Below are 19,109 nucleotides of genomic sequence, written 5' to 3'. Positions count from 1 at the left end.
GCAACAGAGAGAGAGAGAGAGCAGCAACAGCAGCAGCCACTCTTCACCACAGCAACAACCTCCCAACAACAAAGTCTGCACTGGGAGTGCCAGCTTCGGATTGGCCATGCTAAATTGCCCCTTAAGTGTCCAAACATGTACAGGTTAGCTGGTGTTACCGGGGTAGGGTGGGGGAGTGGGCTTAAGTCGGGTAAGTGCGAATGGCCTCCTTCTGACTGTCGGAATAATAATAATAATAATCACAAGTCACAAGTCGGCTTCAATGAAGTTACCGTGAGAAGCCCCTAGTGGCCACATTCCGGTGCCTGTTCGGGGAGGCTGGTACTCCAGCTCGTGCTGGCCTTCGGTGGAGCACTGCAGCAGGCCAAGGACTGACATGTCGGCACGGGAGCAAGGTGCCGAGTTCAAATGGCAGGCATCAGGAACTGCAGAGGGAGTGAAGACATTCTGTAAAGTGGTCACCCAGTCTGTGTTTAGTCTCCCCAGTGTGGAGGAGGTGCATCTGGAGCAGCAAATACAATAAACCCAAGTGAAGGAAGTGCAAGTGTTTGGGGTATCCAAAGGTGAGGAAGGAGGAGGTAAAGGGGAAGATGTTACCCTCTGTACGATTGTAAAGGAAAGTGACATGGGAAGGAGTTGGGGAGTTAACAGGAGGAGTGGACCTGATGTGACAGAGGGATCGATGCCTGTGGAATGCTGACAGGGGGGTGACGGGAAGATGTGTTTAGTGTTAGCATGGTGCTGCAATGGTGAAAATGGTGCAGGATGATCCTTTGAATGTCGAGGTTGGCGGGGTGGAAAGTGAGGACAAGAGGGTTCCTGTCATAGTTCTGGGAGGGAAGGGAAGGGATGAGGGACTAGATCTGGGAGATGGGTCGGACACAGTTGGTCTTAGAATTTACAGTGCAGAAGGAGGCCATTCGGCCCATCGAGTCTGCACCGGCTCTTGGAAAGAGCACCCTACCCAAGGTCAACACCTCCACCCTATCCCCATAACCCAGTCACGCCACCCAACACTAAGGGCAATTTTGGACACGAAGGGCAATTTATCACGGCCAATCCACCTAACCTGCACATCTTTGGACTGTGGGAGGAAACCGGAGCACCCGGAGGAAACCCACGCAGACACGGGGAGGATGTGCAGACTCCGCACAGACAGTGACCCAAGCCGGGAATCGAACCCTGGAGCTGTGAAGCAATTGTGCTATCCACAATGCTATCATGTCACCCACAGTGGAGGGGTTTGGGGGAACATCTTAGCTAAGGGACAATGCAGACATGTCGGCAGCACCATTTGCAAAGCAGGCATCATCAGAACAAATGCAGCAGAGCTGGAAATTCTGGGAGAATGGGAAAGAATCCTTCCAGGAAGAAAGGTATGAGGAGCTGTAGCCGAGGTAGCTGTGGGAGCCAGTGGGCTTGCAATGAATATTGGTGGTCAGTGTATCAGCGGTAACAAATTCAGAGAAGTCAAGCAAGAGAAGTGAAGTGTCAGAGATGGACCATGTGAATCAGCATGGTTTTATGAAGAGTAATCGCGTTTGACTAATTTGATAGAGTTCTTTGAAGATGTTACAAGCCATGTGGGGGATCTTATAGAAACATTTAAAATTATGAAGGGAATAGATAGGATTGATGCGGGCAGGTTGTTTCCACTGGCGGGTGAAAGCAGAACTAGGGGACATAGCCTCAAAATGAGGGGAAGTAGATTTAGGACTGAGTTTAGGAGGAACTTCTTCACCCAAAGGGTTGTGAATCTATGGAATTCCTTGCCCAGTGAAGCAGTTGAGGCTCCTTCATTACATGTTTTTAAGGTAAAGATAGATAGTTTTTTGAAGAATAAAGGGATTAAGGGTTATGGTGTTCGGGCCGGAAAGTGGAGCTGAGTCCACAAAAGATCAGCCATGATCTCATTGAATGGCGGAGCAGGCTCGAGGGGCCAGATGGCCTACTCCTGCTCCTAGTTCTTATGTTCTTATGTGGGTAATAGTGATCCTGTAAATGTTGTATATCTGGACTTCCAGAGAGCATTTGATAAGGTACAGCACAAAAGGTTAATATACACATAAGGATCACTAGGGATTAGGGATAATTTATTAGCTTGGATAGTGTACTGGCTAACCAGTAGAAGGCAGACAGGTGGGATGAATAGATCTTTTTCTGGTTGGCAACTAGCAGGGTGCCACAGGGTTCAATCCTCAGATCCCTAATTATTTACAATCTATATCGATGGCTTGGATGTCGGGATAGAAGGTACTATAGCCAAATTTGCAGATGGTGCTCAAATAGAGGGGATAGAAAATTGCAATAAAGAATTCAAATACTTACAAATGAATATAGATAGGTTAGGAGAGTAGGCCAAAATGTGGCAGATGCAGTTTAACATGGAGAAGTGTGAGGTTGTCCATTTTGTGTGAAAAATAGAACGGCAACTTACTATCTAAATGGAGAGAAACCTCAGAGTGTTTGGATTGGATTGGATTGGATTTGTTTATTGTCACGTGTACCGAGGTACAGTGAAAAGTATTTTTCTGCAAGCAGCTCAACAGATCATTCAGTACATGGGAAGAAAAGGGAATTAAACAGAATTCAAGAAAATACATGAGAATACATAATAGGGCAACACAAGATACACAATGTAACTACATAAGCATTGACATCGGATGAAGCAGACATGGGTGTAGTGTTAATGAGGTCAGTCAATAAGAGGGTTATTTAGGAGTCTGGTGACAGTGGGGAAGAAGCTGTTTTTGAGTCTGTTCATGCGTGTTCTCAGAGTGTTTCAGTACAGAGGGACCTGGATGCCCTCGTGCATGAATCTCAGAAAACTAGTTTGCAGGTACAGGCAGATGCAACGAAGGAAAATTGAATTTTGGCATTTATTGTGAAAGGAATAGAGTATAAAAGTAGGCAAGTGTTGTAGCAACTCTACAAGGCATTGATGGGACTGTACCTGGAATGCTGTGTACAGTTTCCGTCTCATTACTTGAGGAGGGGTGTAGTTGCATTGGAGGCAGTTCAATGTAGGTTCACACGACTGATTCCAGAGATGAGGGGCTGGATGCTCCGTAAGGTGACGTCGAAATCGCAAAACGCGATCGGCCGGAGAGTCGGCTCTGACGTGAAATCGAGCCTGACGCGGATTCAACATTCTCCGACCCCCCGAAAAATGGCGAAATCGCAGCACCCGCCACGCGGTCCGAAAGTACTGTATGCATCTCATTAGCGGTCCCGACGACCGATTCTCCATGACCTCAGCGATTCGGCACCCTGGATGGGCCGAATTCCCGACAGCGTGTTTCTAATGTGGTAGAACAAATGGTGAACCTGGCGTGCTGGCTGAGACGGCAGAGAGAGGAGGTAGGAGGTGGCGTGGGGGGACTGTGGTCTTCCGGCTCGGACACCAGCTGTGCTTTCTGCGGGGGGGGGGGGCGGAGGTGGGCCCTGCCAGGGCTGGGGTGGGGAAGGGGGGGGGACAGGCCAAGCAGCCCCCAACAAGTCAGGGGCAGTGCCATTACGGCAGCCATCATGCTGGCCACCCACTCCAGCCCCTGGGTGACACAGTGACAATGGCCGTATGGGTGGGTGCCCCTTGTAAAGTAAAAATGGGAAAATATGTCATTTGAAACATGGAAGTCTGGCAAAACCTGACCTGAGGGTACATGAGAAAATCAAGGGAAAAATCCCACAAAGGGTTAACAGTAGCAGCAAAAGAAGGCTTTGAAATGCAGATAGCCTTTATCGAACAGTCATTAAGAAAACAGCTTGTAACAGCTCAAGCTGTAAAACTGATGCCTGTCTTTCAAGTTAAAGCAGATTGGACTTTTAGTTACATGAAGAGAAACAATATTTTGCACATTCTTTGAAGTTAATTATTTCAGTAAGCAGCTATTAAAGAATTGCCAGGATATTCAGTTGAATTGGGTGACAAATGTTCAGGTGTGAAATCCTGCTGACACCAGGTGAATATGGGAAGCCGGAAATGACGTGTGCACGAGAGCACAAGTTAACACCAAATCAGAGTCAGAGTTCTGACAAGCTAAGGGCACTATTTGGTAATAAAGCAACTTTAGGAGTGACAGGAACCAGAACCCCTCTATGATCAAAGCACTTTTGAACATTACAAGGGAAAAAATGTAATCAGAGTTTGATGAACAAAAGTCATGCTCAACATGAATACATAGTCGTGTTAGAAGTAATTAAGATTAAAGGTACATTGAACAATCAAGTGCAAAACACAGTTACTTTACGATAATGTCACATAAACTTAATAACTGCTAGAAGGGAAATATAAACCCTAAATCGATAGCAGCCAGCAGAGTCAGCTCTCATAGCTGCCCTCGGTCATGGGAAGGATAGAACACAGAAACCGAGCAGAACAGCGAATCCATCAGGAGAAAACCAAAAGCTGAAGAAGAAAGATTGCCAAGGAAGACCTGAAGGTCTGATCAACTGACCAGGAGGATCCAAAGAAAAGATCTTTTTACCTTTCTGTAAAAACATTGATTTCATCTTCTAAAAGAAAAAATATAATAAAATATCTTAAAAGTTTTAACCGGAAACAGTGGTTATTACAAAGTCTACTTTACTTACTTAGCAACGCGGGACCCAGGATCAATGCTCCTAAGTGATAAGTAGATAAAATATTCTATGAAGATATGGCACACCTGGCACCGCATGGGAATGCGAGAGAGCACCCGCTCTCGGTGGCCGTCAAGGTGACGGTCGCCCTGAATGTCTACGCGATGGGGTCTTTCCAGTAGCCGAGTGGGGACCTGTCTGGCATCTCCCAGGCATTGGCGCACAGGTTCATTTGTGCTGTCATGGACGCTCTGTATGCCCAGGTGGAGCGGTACATCCAGTACCCTGTGGACCGCACCCACCAGGGTGCCTGGGCAGCGGGCTTCTCTGCCATCGCCGGGATGCCCCGAGTTCACGGGGTCATCGATGGGGTGCGTCTCGCCCTATGGTCACCGTTGGATAACAGGCCGCTGTTCACCTACAGGAAGGGGTACCACGCTATAAACAGTCAGGTGGTCTGTGACCATCAGATGCGGATCATGCACGTCTGGGCCCGAATCCCGGGCAGTGTACATGAATCTTTCACCTTGCTGCATTCAGTGATCCCAGACATGTTCAAGGGACCCTCCACCCCCACCCACCCCCGGCTGCGGGGCTGGTTGCTGGCCAACAGGGGTTACCCGTTGCGGTCGTGGCTGATGACGCCTATACGGAGGCCACAGACCGGGTAGAATGGGGGCACTGATAGCAGTTCTGGAGCGGTTTGGGATTGGACCAAGATTTGTGAACTGGGTGAAGCTACTGTATAAGGAGCCGAGGGCGAGTGTCCGCACAAAAACATCAACTCGAGATACTTTTCTCTCCACCGCAGGACGAGGCAGGGATGTCCTATGTCCCCCCTGCTGTTTGCACTCGCGATTGAGCCATTGGCCATCGCGTTAAGATGTTCGGGGGTATGGAAAGGAATAGTGCGAGGGGGATAGAGCACAGGGTGTCTTTAAATGCTGATGACTTGCTGTTATATGTGTTGGAACCGAGTGTGCCAATAGGTGAAATACTGGAGCTGCTTCAGGTGTTTGGGTCTTTCTCGGGGTACAAATTAAATCTAGACAAAAGTGAGTATTTTGTGGTGTCTCGGCCGGGGGTGTGGGCAGGGGTGGGGGGGTGGCTGCCATTCCATAGGGCAGGGACTCGCTTTAGGTATCTGGGGGTGCAGGTTGCTCGGGATTGGGAGGGGGGGGACTCCGTAGGTACAATATGGGGCAGCACGGTAGCATGGTGGTTAGCATAAATGCTTCACAGCTCCAGGGTCCCAGGTTCAATTCCCGGCTGGGTCACTGTCTGTGCGGAGTTTGCACGTCCTCCCCGTGTGTGCGTGGGTTTCCTCCGGGTGCTCCGGTTTCCTCCCACAGTCCAAAGATGTGCGGGTTAGGTGGATTGGCCATGATAAATTGCCCTTAGTGTCCGAATAAAAGTAAGGTTGGGGGGGGGGGGGGGGGGGTTGTTGGGTTACGGGTATAGGGTGGATACGTGGGTTTGAATGGGGTGATCATGGCTCGGCACAACATCGAGGGCCGAAGGGCCTGTTCTGTGCTGTACTGTTCTATGTTCTATGTTCTATGTACTTACCCCTTGCAGGTGCTGGAAGCCGGCCGTCATTTCCTCCTCTGGTTCCTGGGTCTCTGACTCCATCTCCACTGTGTAGGACTGGGTGTTCCAGGAGCCCAGGACCCATCCGGGCAGCAGCTGATTCCTGGGGCCGGACTGCCCTCCGACCGTCCGACCCCTGGGCTGCTCCTACCTCCACCTGCTGTACCAGACTGACTGTGTGGTGCGCACCAGGAGCCTCTTCACTAGTTTGCCCGACCGAGGTGATAGTCTCTGAGATGGTGGAGGATGCTGGAGACAGCTGTGACGGAAAGCCAGTATCCTCCTCTGACCCCAACGCCAGGGTCTCGGGCAGAGGGCTGGTGTTCTGGCTGGTATTTTGGCTCACTGACTTCCATAAAATCAATATCCATAGAAACCTTACAATGCAGAAGGAGGCCATTCAGCCCATTGAGTCTGCACCGATCCTCTAAGCCCTCTGCCCCACCCTATCCCTGTAATCCCACCTAATTTGCATATCTTTGGATATGAAGGAGCAATTTAGCACGGTCAATCCGCCTAACCTGCACATTTTTGCACTGTGGGCGGGAACAGGAGCACCCGGAGGAAACCCACACAGACACGGGGAGAAAGTGCAGACTCCGCACAGGCAGTGACCCACGGCCTGAATTGAAGCCGGGTCCCAGGCGCTGTGAGGCAGCAGTGCTAACCACTGTGCCGCCGTGCCACCCTTCCAACTTGGATTAGAGGTCACAGGAACAATATCAACATTTTCAGATGACACAAAAGTTGAAAGTGTCGGAAACAGTGAGGAAGAGAGCGAGAGGTTTGAGTAGGACAGAAGCAGAATGGGGGACTGGGTGAGCTCACCGCAGATGAAATTCAACACAGAAAATTGGGAGGTGATCTACTCTGGGTGGAAGAATGAGGAGAAGTAATCCAAAAAAGGGCAGAATTTTGTTAGAATTTCGGATGCACAGCCCGATCAGGTGGTGGATACAGATTCAATAATCCACAAAAAGCAATTAGTTAAAAAGAAGGCGACTAAAGAGGTGGAGAGGAAGGTACCTGACAATGAGGATGAGATCCTGGGCCTAGCGGTCTGAGTGGAGGCGCACAAAGCCCTACACAAGAGATGGCAGGAGAGGCTGGATGACCTCGAGTATAGGTCCAGGAGTCACAACCTGCAGATCCTGGGCCTCCCTGAAGGTGCGGAGGGGGCGGACGCGAGCACGTATGGTTTCAAAGCTGCAGGAGTGTACCGGCAGGAAGGAAGGTGGTCTAAAGTGCGTCTACGTCAATGCCAGGAGCATCCGGAATAAGGTGGGTGAGCTTGCGGCATGGGTTAGTACCTGGGACTTCGATGTTGTGGCCATTTCGGAGACATGGATAGAGCAGGGCGAGGAATGGTTGTTGCAGGTGCCGGGGTTCAGATATTTCAGTAAGCTCAGGGAAGGTGGTAAGAGAGGGGGAGGAGTGGCATTGTTAGACAAGGACAGTATTACGGTGGCTGAGAGGACATTTGATGAGGACTCGAATACTGAGGTAGTATGGGCTGAGTTAAGAAACAGGAAAGGAGAGGTCACCCTGTTAGGGCTTTTCTATAGGCCTCTGAAAAGTTCCAGAGATGTAGAGGAAAGGATTGCAAAGATGATTCTGGATAGGAACGAAAGTAACAGGGTAGTTGTTATGGGGGACTTTAACTTTCCAAATATTGACAGGAAACACTATAGTTCGAGTACTTTAGATGGGTCCGTTTTTGTCCAATGTGTGAAGGAGGGTTTCCTGATGCAGTATGTAGATAGACCAACAAGAGGCGAGGCCATATTGGATTTGGTACTGGGTAATGAACCAGGACAGTTGTTAGATTTGGAGGTAGGTGAGCACTTTGGTGATAGTGACCACAATTCAATTACGTTTACTTTAGCGATGGAAAGGGATAGGTAAACACCGCAGGGCAAGAGTTATATCTGGGGGAAAGGCAATTATGATGCGATGAGGCAAGACTTAGGATGCATCGGCTGGAGAGGAAAACTGCAGGGGATGGACACAATGGAAATGTGGAGCATGTTCAAGGAACAGCTACTGCGTGTCCTTGATAAGTATGTAACTGCTAGCAGGGAGGAAGTAGTCGAGCGAGGGAACCGTGGGTTACTAAAGCAGTTGAAACACTTGTCAAGAGGAAGAAGGAGGCTTATGTAAAGATGAGACGTGATGGTTCAGTTAGGGTGCTTGAGAGTTACAAGTTAGCTAGGAAGGCTCTAAAGAGAGAGCTAAGAAGAGCCAAGCGAGGACATGAGAAGTCTTTGGCAGGTAGGATCAAGGATAACCCTAAATCTTTCTATAGATATGTCAGGAATAAAAGAATGACTAAGGTAAGAGTAGGGCCAGTCAAGGACAGTAGTGGGAAGTTGTGCATAGAGTCCGAGGAGATAGGAGAGGTGCTAAATGAGTATTTTTCGTCTGTATTCAAACAGGAAAAAGACAAAGTTGTCGAGGAGAATACAGGCTACTAGACTAGAAGGGCTTGAGATTCATAAGGAGGAGGTGTGAGCGATTCTGGAAAGTGTGAAAATAGATAAGTCCCCTGGGCCGGATGGGATTTATCCTAGGATTCTCTGGGAAGCTAGGAAGGAGATTGCTGAGCCTTCGGCTTTGATCTTTAAGTCATCTTTGTCTACAGGAATAGTGCCGGAAGACTGGAGGATGGCAAATGTTGTCCCCTTGTTCAAGAAGGGGAGAAGAGATAACCCCGGTAACTATAGATCAGTGAGCCTTACTTCTGTTGTGGGAAAAGTCTTGGAAAGGTTTATAAGAGATAGGATGTATAATCATCTGGAAAGGAATAATTTGATTAAAGATTTGTGAAGGGTAGGTCGTGCGTCACAAACCTCATTGAGTTCTTTGAGAAGGTGACCAAACAGGTGGATGAGGGTAAAGCAGTTGATGTGGTGTATATGGATTTCAGTAAAGCATTTGATAAGGTTCCCCACGGTAGGCTATTGCAGAAGATACAGCGGCATGGAATTCAGGGTGATTTAGCAGTTTGGATCAGAAATTGGCTAGCTGATAGAAGACAAAGGGTGGTGGTTGATGGGAAATGTTCCGACTGGTGTCCAGTTACTAGTGGTGTACCACAAGGATCTGTTTTGGGGCCGCTGCTGTTTGTCATTTTTATAAATGACCTGGAGGAGGGCGTGGAAGGATGGGTGAGTAAATTTGCAGATGACACTAAAGTCGGTGGAGTTGTGGACAGTGCAGAAGGATGTTACAAGTTACAGAGGGACATAGATAAGCTGCAGAGCTGGGCTGACAGGTGGCAAATGGAGTTTAATGCAGAAAAGTGTGAGGTAATTCATTTTGGAAGGAATAACAGGAAGACAGAGTACTGGGCTAATGGTAAGATTCTTGGTAGTGTGGACAAGCAGAGAGATCTCGGTGTCCATGTCCATAGATCCCTGAAAGTTGCCACCCAGGTTGAGAGGGTTGTTAAGAAGGCGTACGGTGTGTTAGCTTTTATTGGTAGAGGAATTGAGTTTCGGAGCCATGAGGTCATGTTGCAGTTGTACAAAACTCTGGTGCGGCCGCATTTGGAGTATTGCGTGCAGTTCTGGTCGCCGCATTATAGGAAGGATGTGGAAGCATTGGAAAGGGTGCAGAGGAGATTTACCAGAATGTTGCCTGGTATGGAGGGAAGATCTTATGAGGAAAGGCTGAAGGACTTGAGGCTGTTTTCGTTAGAGAGAAGAAGGTTAAGAGGTGGCTTAATTGAGGCATACAAGATGATCAGAGGATTAGATAGGGTGGACAGTGAGAGCCTTTTTCCTCGGATGGTGATGTCCAGCACGAGGGGACATAGCTTTAAATTGAGGGGAGATAGATATAAGACACATGTCAGAGGTAGGTTCTTTACTCAGAGAGTAGTAAGGGCGTGGAATGCCCTGCCTGCAACAGTAGTGGACTCGCCAACACTAAACGCATTCAAATGGTCATTGGATAGGCATATGGACGATAAGGGAATAGTGTAGAGGGACTTTAGAGGGGTTTTACAGGACGGCGCAACGTCGAGGGCCGAAGGGCCTGTACTGCGCTGTAATGTTCTATGTTCTATGTTCTACAATGCTGGGGATGCTGATGGGCGCGGGGGCCTTCCCGCGGCACTTGGAACTGGACGGGGCGCATCGAGTCCTCGCGAGGAAGCCTAGGGCGAATGAACCACCGAGGGCGATGGTGATAAGGTTCCACCGCTTCACAGACAGGGAGCGTGTCCTGCGTTGGGCAAAGAAGGAGCGGAGCAGTAAGTGGGAGAACGGCGAGATTCGCATATACCAGGACTTGGGAGCTGAACTGGCGAGGAGGCGTGCGGGATTCAACCGGGCCAAGGCGGTCCTCCACAGCAAAGGGGTGAAGTTTGGGCTCCTGCATCCGGAGAGGCTTTGGGTAACGTACCAGGACAGGCACCATTACTTTGATACGCCGGAGGAGGCGTGGACATTCATTAAGCACGAAAAGCTGGACTCGAACTAAGGGGCAGCTGCGTGTGGGTGAAACGCTCTGGCAGAGATGTGTAACCGGGTGTTGGCCTGGTGTAAGACTGTTAGTAGAATTTAAGTTGTTTGCTTTCCTTTTCCTGTTTTTGTTTCGGGGGGGGCGGGGTAACGCCCGGGTTGTGTTGTCCGGTGCACGGGAAGGATACGGGTGGCTCTTGCCCTCTTACCCTGTGGGGGAGGTGGGGGTTGGGGGCCCGGAGGAGGAGACAATAATATGCTTGGAGATGGAGGCGGGAGCGGCCGGGGTCAACATGGGTCAGCTGACTTACGGAAGCGCAATGGGGGGGAAATCAGTGCTAAGCGGGTGCTTGGCACGGCGTGGGGGTGGAGTTGGGATTGGGGGACTGGGGGGGGGGGGTGCTGCTTTGCTGACTGAAGGGGAGCCAACTGTTGGGGGCGGATGGAGAGTCGGGTTGGGGTCCTCCGATGGGAGGGCTAGAGAGAGCGGGGGGCGTGGGCACGTGGCTGGCCGAAAAAGGGAGATGGCTAGTCGGCAGGGAGGGGGGGGTCAACCCCCCATCCAGGCTGATCACGTGGAACGTGAGGGGTCTGAACGGGCCGGTCAAGAGGACCGCGTGTTCGCGCATTTAAAGGGGTTGAAGGTGGACGTGGTCATGCTGCAGGAGACGCACTTAAAACTCGCTGCCCAAACGAGGTTTCGGAGGGGATGGGTGGGCCTGGTGCTCCACTTGGGGCTAATCTCAAAGACCAGAGGGGTGGCAATACTGGTGAGTAAACGGGTGGCATTTGAGGCAGGGTGCATTGTGGTGGACAAGGGGGGCAGGGAGATGCAGGAATTTCTAGATGGGCTGGAGTACCCGAGGTTAGGGGAGGGGGACAGGGCTACATTAGAAGCAGCGTTTGTAGAGCAGGAGATAAAAGATGTGATTGGGAGGATGCAGTCGGGGAAGGTGGCAGGGCCGGATGGGTTTCTGGTGGAATATTATAAAAGATTCAAAAATAAGCTGGTACCAATTTGGGGATGTTTGTCGAAGCGATAGGGAAGGGGGTGTTACCACAACATTTGGGACAGACATAGATTTCCCTGTTGCTTTAAAGAGATAAGGATCCAACGGAATGTGGGTCGGATAGGTCCATATCACTTTGAAACGTGGACACAAAGATATTGGCGAAGGTACTGGCGGGTAGGCTGGAGGGGTGCCTCCTGAAGGTGATAGGTGAAGATCAGACGGGGTTTGTGTGAGGGAGTCAGCTCTTTTCAAACGTTAGAAGGGTATTGAATGTGGTTATGGCACCGGCGGAGGGGAAGGAAACAGAGGTGGTTGTGGCATTGGACACTGAGAAGGCATTTGACCGGGTAGAATGTGGGTACTTGATGGCAGTGCTGGAGCGGTTTGGGATTGGACCAAGATTTGTGAACTGGGTAAAGCTACTATATAAGGAGCCGAGGGCGAGTGTCCGCGCAAACAACATCAGCTTGAGATACTTTCCTCTCCACCGTAGGATGAGGCAGGGATGTCCTCTGTTCCCCCCCCCCCCCCCCCCCCGCTGTTTGCACTCGCGATTGAGCCGTTGGCCATCGCGTTAAGATGTTCGGGGGTATGGAAAGGGATAGTGCTGGGGGGCGGGGGATAGAGCACAGGGTGCCCTTATATGCTGATGACTTGTTATTATACGTGTCAGAGCCGAGTGTGACGATAGGGGGAATATTGGAGCTGCTTCGGGTGTTTGGGTCTTTCTCGGGGTACAAATTAAACCTAGACAAGAGTGAGTATTTTGTGGTGTCTCGGCCGGGGGTGGGGGCAGAGGTGGGGGGGCTGCCATTCCATAGGGCAGGGACTCGCTTTAGGTATCTGGGGGTGCAGGTTGCTCGGGATTGGGAGGGGGGGGGCTCCGTAGGTACAATATGGGGCAGCACGGTAGCATGGTGGTTAGCATAAATGCTTCACAGCTCCAGGGTCCCAGGTTCGATTCCCGGCTGGGTCACTGTCTGTGCGGAGTCTGCACGTCCTCCCTGTGTGTGCGTGGGTTTCCTCCGGGTGCTCCGGTTTCCTCCCACAGTCCAAAGATGTGCGGGTTAGGTGGATTGGCCATGCTAAATTGCCCGTAGTGTCCTAAAAAGTAAGGTTAGGGGGGGGGGGGGGGGGGTTGTTGGGTTACGGGTATAGGGTGGATACGTGGGTTTGAGTAGGGTGATCATGGCTCGGCACAACATTGAGGGCCGAAGGGCCTGTTCTGTGCTTAATAGAACGATACAGCGCAGTACAGGCCCTTCGGCCCTCGATGTTGCACCGACATGGAAAAAAAAACTAAAGGCCATCTAACCTACACTATGCCCTTATCATCCATATGCTTATCCAATAAATTTTTAAATGCCCTCAATGTTGGCGAGTTCACTACTGTTGCAGGTAGGGCATTCCACGGCCTCACCACTCTTTGCGTAAAAAACCCACCTCTGACCTCTGTCCTATATCTATTACCCCTCAATTTAAGGCTATGTCCCCTCGTGCTAGCCACCTCCATCCGCGGGAGAAGGCTCTCGTTGTCCACCCTATCTAACCCTCTGATCATTTTGTATGCCTCTATTAAGTCACCTCTTAACCTTCTTCTCTCTAACGAAAACAACCTCAAGTCCATCAGCCTTTCCTCATAAGATTTTCCCTCCATACCAGGCAACATCCTGGTAAATCTCCTCTGCACCCGTTCCAAAGCTTCCACGTCCTTCCTATAATGAGGCGACCAGAACTGTACGCAATACTCCAAATGCGGCCGTACCAGAGTTTGGTACAGCTGCATCATGACCTCATGGCTCCGGAACTCAATCCCTCTACCAATAAAGGCCAACACACCATAGGCCTTCTTCACAACCCTATCAACCTGGGTGGCAACTTTCAGGGATCTATGTACATGGACACCGAGATCCCTCTGCTCATCCACACTACCAAGAATTTTACCATTAGCCAAATATTCCGCATTCCTGTTATTCTTTCCAAAGTGAATCACCTCACACTTCTCCACATTAAACTCCATTTGCCACCTCTCAGCCCAGCTCTGCAGCTTATCTATGTCCCTCTGTAACCTGCAACATCCTTCCGCACTGTCTACAACTCCACCGACTTTAGTGTCGTCTGCAAATTTACTCACCCATCCTTCTGCGCCCTCCTCTAGGTCATTTATAAAAATGACAAACAGCAACGGCCCCAGAACAGATCCTTGTGGTACGCCACTCGTAACTGAACTCCATTCTGAACATTTCCCATCAACTACCACTCTCTGTCTTCTTTCAACTAGCCAATTTCTGATCCACATCTCTAAATCACCCTCAATCCCCAGCCTCCGTATTTTCTGCAATAGCCGACCGTGGGGAACCTTATCAAACGCTTTACTGAAATCCATATACACCACATCAACTGCTCTACCCTCGTCTACCTGTTCAGTCACCTTCTCAAAGAACTCGATAAGGTTTGTGAGGCATGACCTACCCTTCACAAAACCATGCTGACTATCCCTAATCATATTATTCCTATCTAGATGATTATAAATCGTATCTTTTATAATCCTCTCCAAGACTTTACCCACCACAGACGTTAGGCTCACCGGCCTATAGTTACTGGGGTTATCTCTACTCCCCTTCTTGAACAAAGGGACCACATTTGCTATCCTCCAGTCCTCTGGCACTATTCCTGTAGCCAATGATGACCTAAAAATCAAAGCCAAAGGCTCAGCAATCTCTTCCCTGGCTTCCCAGAGAATCCTAGGATAAATCCCATCCGGCCCCGGGGACTTATCTATTTTCACCTTGTCCAGAATTGCCAACACTTCTTCCCTACGCACCTCAATGCCATCTATTCTAATAGCCTGGGTCTCAGCATTCTCCTCCACAATATTATCTTTTTCTTGAGTGAATACTGACGAAAAGTATTCATTTAGTATCTCGCTTATCTCCTCAGCCTCCACACACAACTTCCCACCACTGTCCTTGACTGGCCCTACTCTTACCCTAGTCATTCTTTTATTCCTGACATACCTATAGAAAGCTTTTGGGTTTTCCTTGATCCTACCTGCCAAAGACTTCTCATGTCCCCTCCTTGCTCGTCTCAGCTCTCTCTTTAGATCCTTCCTCGCTTCCTTGTAACTATCAAGCGCCCCAACTGAAACTTCATGCCTCATCTTCACATAGGCCTCCTTCTTCCTCTTAACAAGAGATTCCACTTCTTTGGTAAACCACGGTTCCCTCGCTCGACCCCTTCCTCCCTGCCTGACTGGTACGTACTTATCAAGAACATGCAATAGCTGTTCCTTGAACAAGCTCCACATATCCAGTGTGCCCAACCCTTGCAGCCTACTTCTCCAACCAACACATTCTAAGTCATGTCTAATGGCATCATAATTGCCCTTCCCCCAGCTATAACTCTTGCTCTGCGGGGTATACTTATCCCTTTCCATCACTAACGTAAAGGTCACCGAATTGTGGTCACTGTCTCCAAAGTGTTCACCTACCTCCAGATCTAACACCTGGCCTGGTTCATTACCCAAAACCAAATCCAAAGTGGCCTCACCTCTTGTTGGCCTGTCAACATATTGTGTCAGAAAGCCCTCCTGCACACATTGTACAAAGAACGACCCATCCAATGTACTCGAACTATATCTTTTCCAGTCAATATTAGGAAAGTTAAAGTCTCCCATAACAACTACCCTGTTACTTTCGCTCTTTTCCAGAATCATCTTCGCCATCCTTTCCTCTACATCTCTAGAACTATTAGGTGGCCTATAGAAAACTCCCAACAGGGTGACCTCTCCTTTCCTGTTTCTAACCTCAGCCCATACTACCTCGGAAGAAGAGTCCCCATCTTGCATCCTTTCTACCACCGTAATACTGTCCTTGACTAGCAGCGCCACACCTCCCCCTCTTTTGCCCCCTTCTCTGACCTTACTAAAGCACCTAAACCCCGGAACCTGCAACAACCATTCCTGTCCCTGCTCTATCCATGTCTCTGAAATGGCCACAACATCGAAGTCCCAGGTACCAACCCATGCTGCCAGTTCCCCTACCTTATTTCGTATACTCCTGGCATTGAAATAGACACACTTCAAACCACAGACCTGAACACTGCCGCCCTCCTGCGAAGTCAAAAACTGTGCTCCTGACCTCTCTACTCTCAATCTCTCGCACCCCAAAACTACAATCCAGGTTCCCATGCCCCTGCTGAATTAGTTTAAACCCCCCCAAAGAGTACTAACAAATCTCCCCCCCAGGATATTGGTGCCCCTCAGGTTCAGATGTAGACCATCCTGTCTATAGAGGTCCCACCTTCCCCAGAAAGAGCCCCAGTTATCCAGAAATCTGAATCCCTCCCGCCTGCACCATCCCTGTAGCCACGTGTTTAATTGCTCTCTCTCCCTATTCCTCATCTCACTATCACGTGGCACGGGCAACAACCCAGAGGTAACAACTCTGTTTGTTCTCGCTCTGAGCTTCCATCCTAGCTCCCTAAAGGCCTGCCTGACATCCTTGTCCCCTTTCCTACCTATGTCGTTAGTGCCAATGTGGACTATGACTTGGGGCTGCTCCCCCTCCCCCTTAAGGACCCGGAAAACACGATCCGAGACATCACGTACCCTTGCACCTGGGAGGCAACATACCAAACGTGAGTCTCTCTCGCTCCCACAAAATCTCCTATCTGTGCCCCTGACTATTGAGTCCCCAATTACTAATGTTCTACTCCTTTCCCCCCTTCCCTTCTGAGCAACAGGGACAGACTCCGTGCCAGAGGCCCATACCCCATGGCTTACCCCTGGTAAGTCGTCCTCCCCACAAGTATCCAAAACGGTATACTTGTTACTCAGGGGAACGACCGCAGGGGGTCCCTGCACTGACTGCTTCTTCCCAGTCCCTCTTACAGTTACCCATCTATCTCCAGTCTTTGGTGTAACTACTTCCCTGAAGCTCCTATCTATGACCCCCTCTGCCTCCCGAATGATCCGAAGTTCATCCAGCTCAAGCTCCAGGTCCCTAACACGGTTTTTGAGGAGCTGGAGTTGGGTGCACTTCCCACAGATGAAATCAGCAGGGACACTGACGGCGTCCCTCACCTCAAACATTCTGCAGGAGGAGCATTGTACTGCCTTCCCTGACATCACCTCTAGATTTAAAAAAAAAACAAGAAAAAGAAAAAGAAAGGAAGAGCTTACCTGATATTACCTCAAACCCTGATCCCGCTGAAAGGTAAGCAAATTTAAAGGCACTCACTCACCTTCACGACAGGCCCCTGCTCCCGCTTCCCAACCACCGTGGGGTGGGGGGGTTGGTTAGAGGAGGAGGTAGGGTGGGAAACACTCACAAAGTGTTTCGGGTTTAACTGTCACTTGCCAATAGCCCCTCCACAAACCACCTTCAACTTAGGCTGACCGCACTGCACGTATGCAAATTTCCCCAGAACAGCTGATCAGTAGCTCTGCTCTGCTGCCCTCTGCTGGTTGCTTGCCTTTACTCAAACTCCTTGGGTCTTCTTCGCAGGTTCACCTTCAACTTAGGCTGACCGCACTGCACGTATGCAAATTTCCCCAGAACAGCTGATCAGTAGCTCTGCTCTGCTGCCCTCTGCTGGTTGCTTGCCTTTACTCAAACTCCTTGGGTCTTCTTCGCAGGTTCACCTTCAACTTAGGCTGACCGCACTGCACGTATGCAAATTTCCCCAGAACAGCTGATCAGTAGCTCTGCTCTGCTGCCCTCTGCTGGTTGCTTGCCTTTACTCAAACTCCTTGGGTCTTCTTCGCAGGTTCACCTTCAACTTAGGCTGACCGCACTGCACGTATGCAAATTTCCCCAGAACAGCTGATCAGTAGCTCTGCTCTGCTGCCCTCTGCTGGTTGATTGCTGTACTGTTCTATGTTCTATGTTCTATGTTCTATGTTCTAATATTTCTAGTTTGGTGGGGAGAGTGAAAGCTGATCTGGCAAGGTGGGATGGTCTCCCTCTGTCACTGGCGGGTCGGGTACAGGCGGTTAAAATGAACGTGTTGCCGCGATTCCTTTTTATTTTCCAATGCCTGCTGATTTTCCTGCCAAAGGCATTTCTTTGGAGAGATTGAAGGGATGATTACCTCGTTGATGTGGGGAGGAAAGGTGGTCAGAATTAAAAAGGTGCTGCCAAAGAGGGGAAGGCAGGCAGGGGTTTGGGTCTCCCGAACCTGTGTATTACTATTGGGCGGCGAATGTGGAGAAGGTGCGGAGTTGGGTCAGAGGGGTTGATTCCCAGTGGGTCAGAATGGAGGAGAGTTTGTGTAGGGGGTCAGGATTGAAGGCGCCAGCAACAGCACCGCTCCCAATGGCCCCGGGGAAATACTCAGCGAGTCTGGTAGTAATAGCTCCGTTGAGAATTTGGAGGCAGTTTCGCCAACACTTCGAGTTGTGGACGGGGTCAAGGGAAATGCCGATTTGGGGGAACCATAGATTTGAGCCAGGGAGGTGGGATAGAAATTTTCGAAAATGGGAGGAGAAGGGGATTAGGACTAGTGGTGGTATGGATATGAGCACTGCCATTGGTGCAGAGCACTGGCTTCCCATTGGCTCTGGCTGGTCATGTGCCTCTCGTCCGATTGGTTGGAACTAGTTATGTGACTGCTCTCCAATTGGTTGAGAGGCAAGTAAGCCCCGGCTCCGAGGTGGGGTATAAGTGCCCAGAGTTCCCGGCGGTCGGCCTTACTCTGTAGTCGACCACCGGGATAACAACTAGCTGATTAAAGCCACAGTTCGGATCCAAATCGTGTCTTGAATCCAATTGATGGTACATCAATTTAATCAGCTAGAATTTTGGAATGGAGCTACGCATCAAGCCTGACTGCCTCCGTACCCGCCCGCATGCCTCAAGTGCGTCTGCAATCTTTTGACACTGGCAGGCGTGTTTCAACAGTTACCTGACAACTGCAGCCAGCAAACCCACCAAGGAGCAGAAACTCCACATCCTCCACTCATGCGTGGGCACATCGGTCTACTCAATGATTGAGGACGAAAGCGATTATGATACGGCCATGGAGATTCTCAAAGGACACTTTATCCGGCCGGTCAACGAAGTATACGCACGATCTCCTGACGACTAGACAACAGTTCCCTGGTGAGTCACTCGACGAGTTTTACCAGGCCCTCGCAGCTCTAGGGAAAACGTGCGCCTGTCTCCAAGTTTCGGCGACTGAGTACATGGAACTTTTAATCAGAGACGCTTACGTTGCTGGCATGCAATCCTCCTCTATCCGCCAACGATTGCTGCAGAAGAACTCCTCAGCCTAGCTGAGGCACGGACTCTCGCAACCTCCCTGAACGCCCGCGCATACGCCCCCGGCCACGCAGCAACCCCCTGGACTTCATGGCACGGGCCACCCCCGTCCTCCGTGGACCCTGATCGCCCCCAAACCTGCGCTGCGGGTCGCTCCGACAAACGAGCGGGGCCCCGTTGCTATTTTTGTGGTCTCT

The 19,109-nt window shown here is 50.1% G+C and overlaps 1 pseudogene; it reads right to left on the bottom strand.

The window, feature by feature from the left end:
* Nucleotides 1-4,483: 4,483 nt before the first annotated feature.
* Nucleotides 4,484-19,109, bottom strand: part of LOC119951637 — a 46,169-nt pseudogene continuing 31,543 nt past the window's right edge.

This window comes from Scyliorhinus canicula, chromosome 17, assembly GCF_902713615.1.
Source record: "Scyliorhinus canicula chromosome 17, sScyCan1.1, whole genome shotgun sequence".
Classification (NCBI taxonomy): domain Eukaryota; kingdom Metazoa; phylum Chordata; class Chondrichthyes; order Carcharhiniformes; family Scyliorhinidae; genus Scyliorhinus; species Scyliorhinus canicula.
Note: the sequence above shows the minus strand (reverse complement) of the source record. Positions and strands in the feature narration are given on the sequence as shown.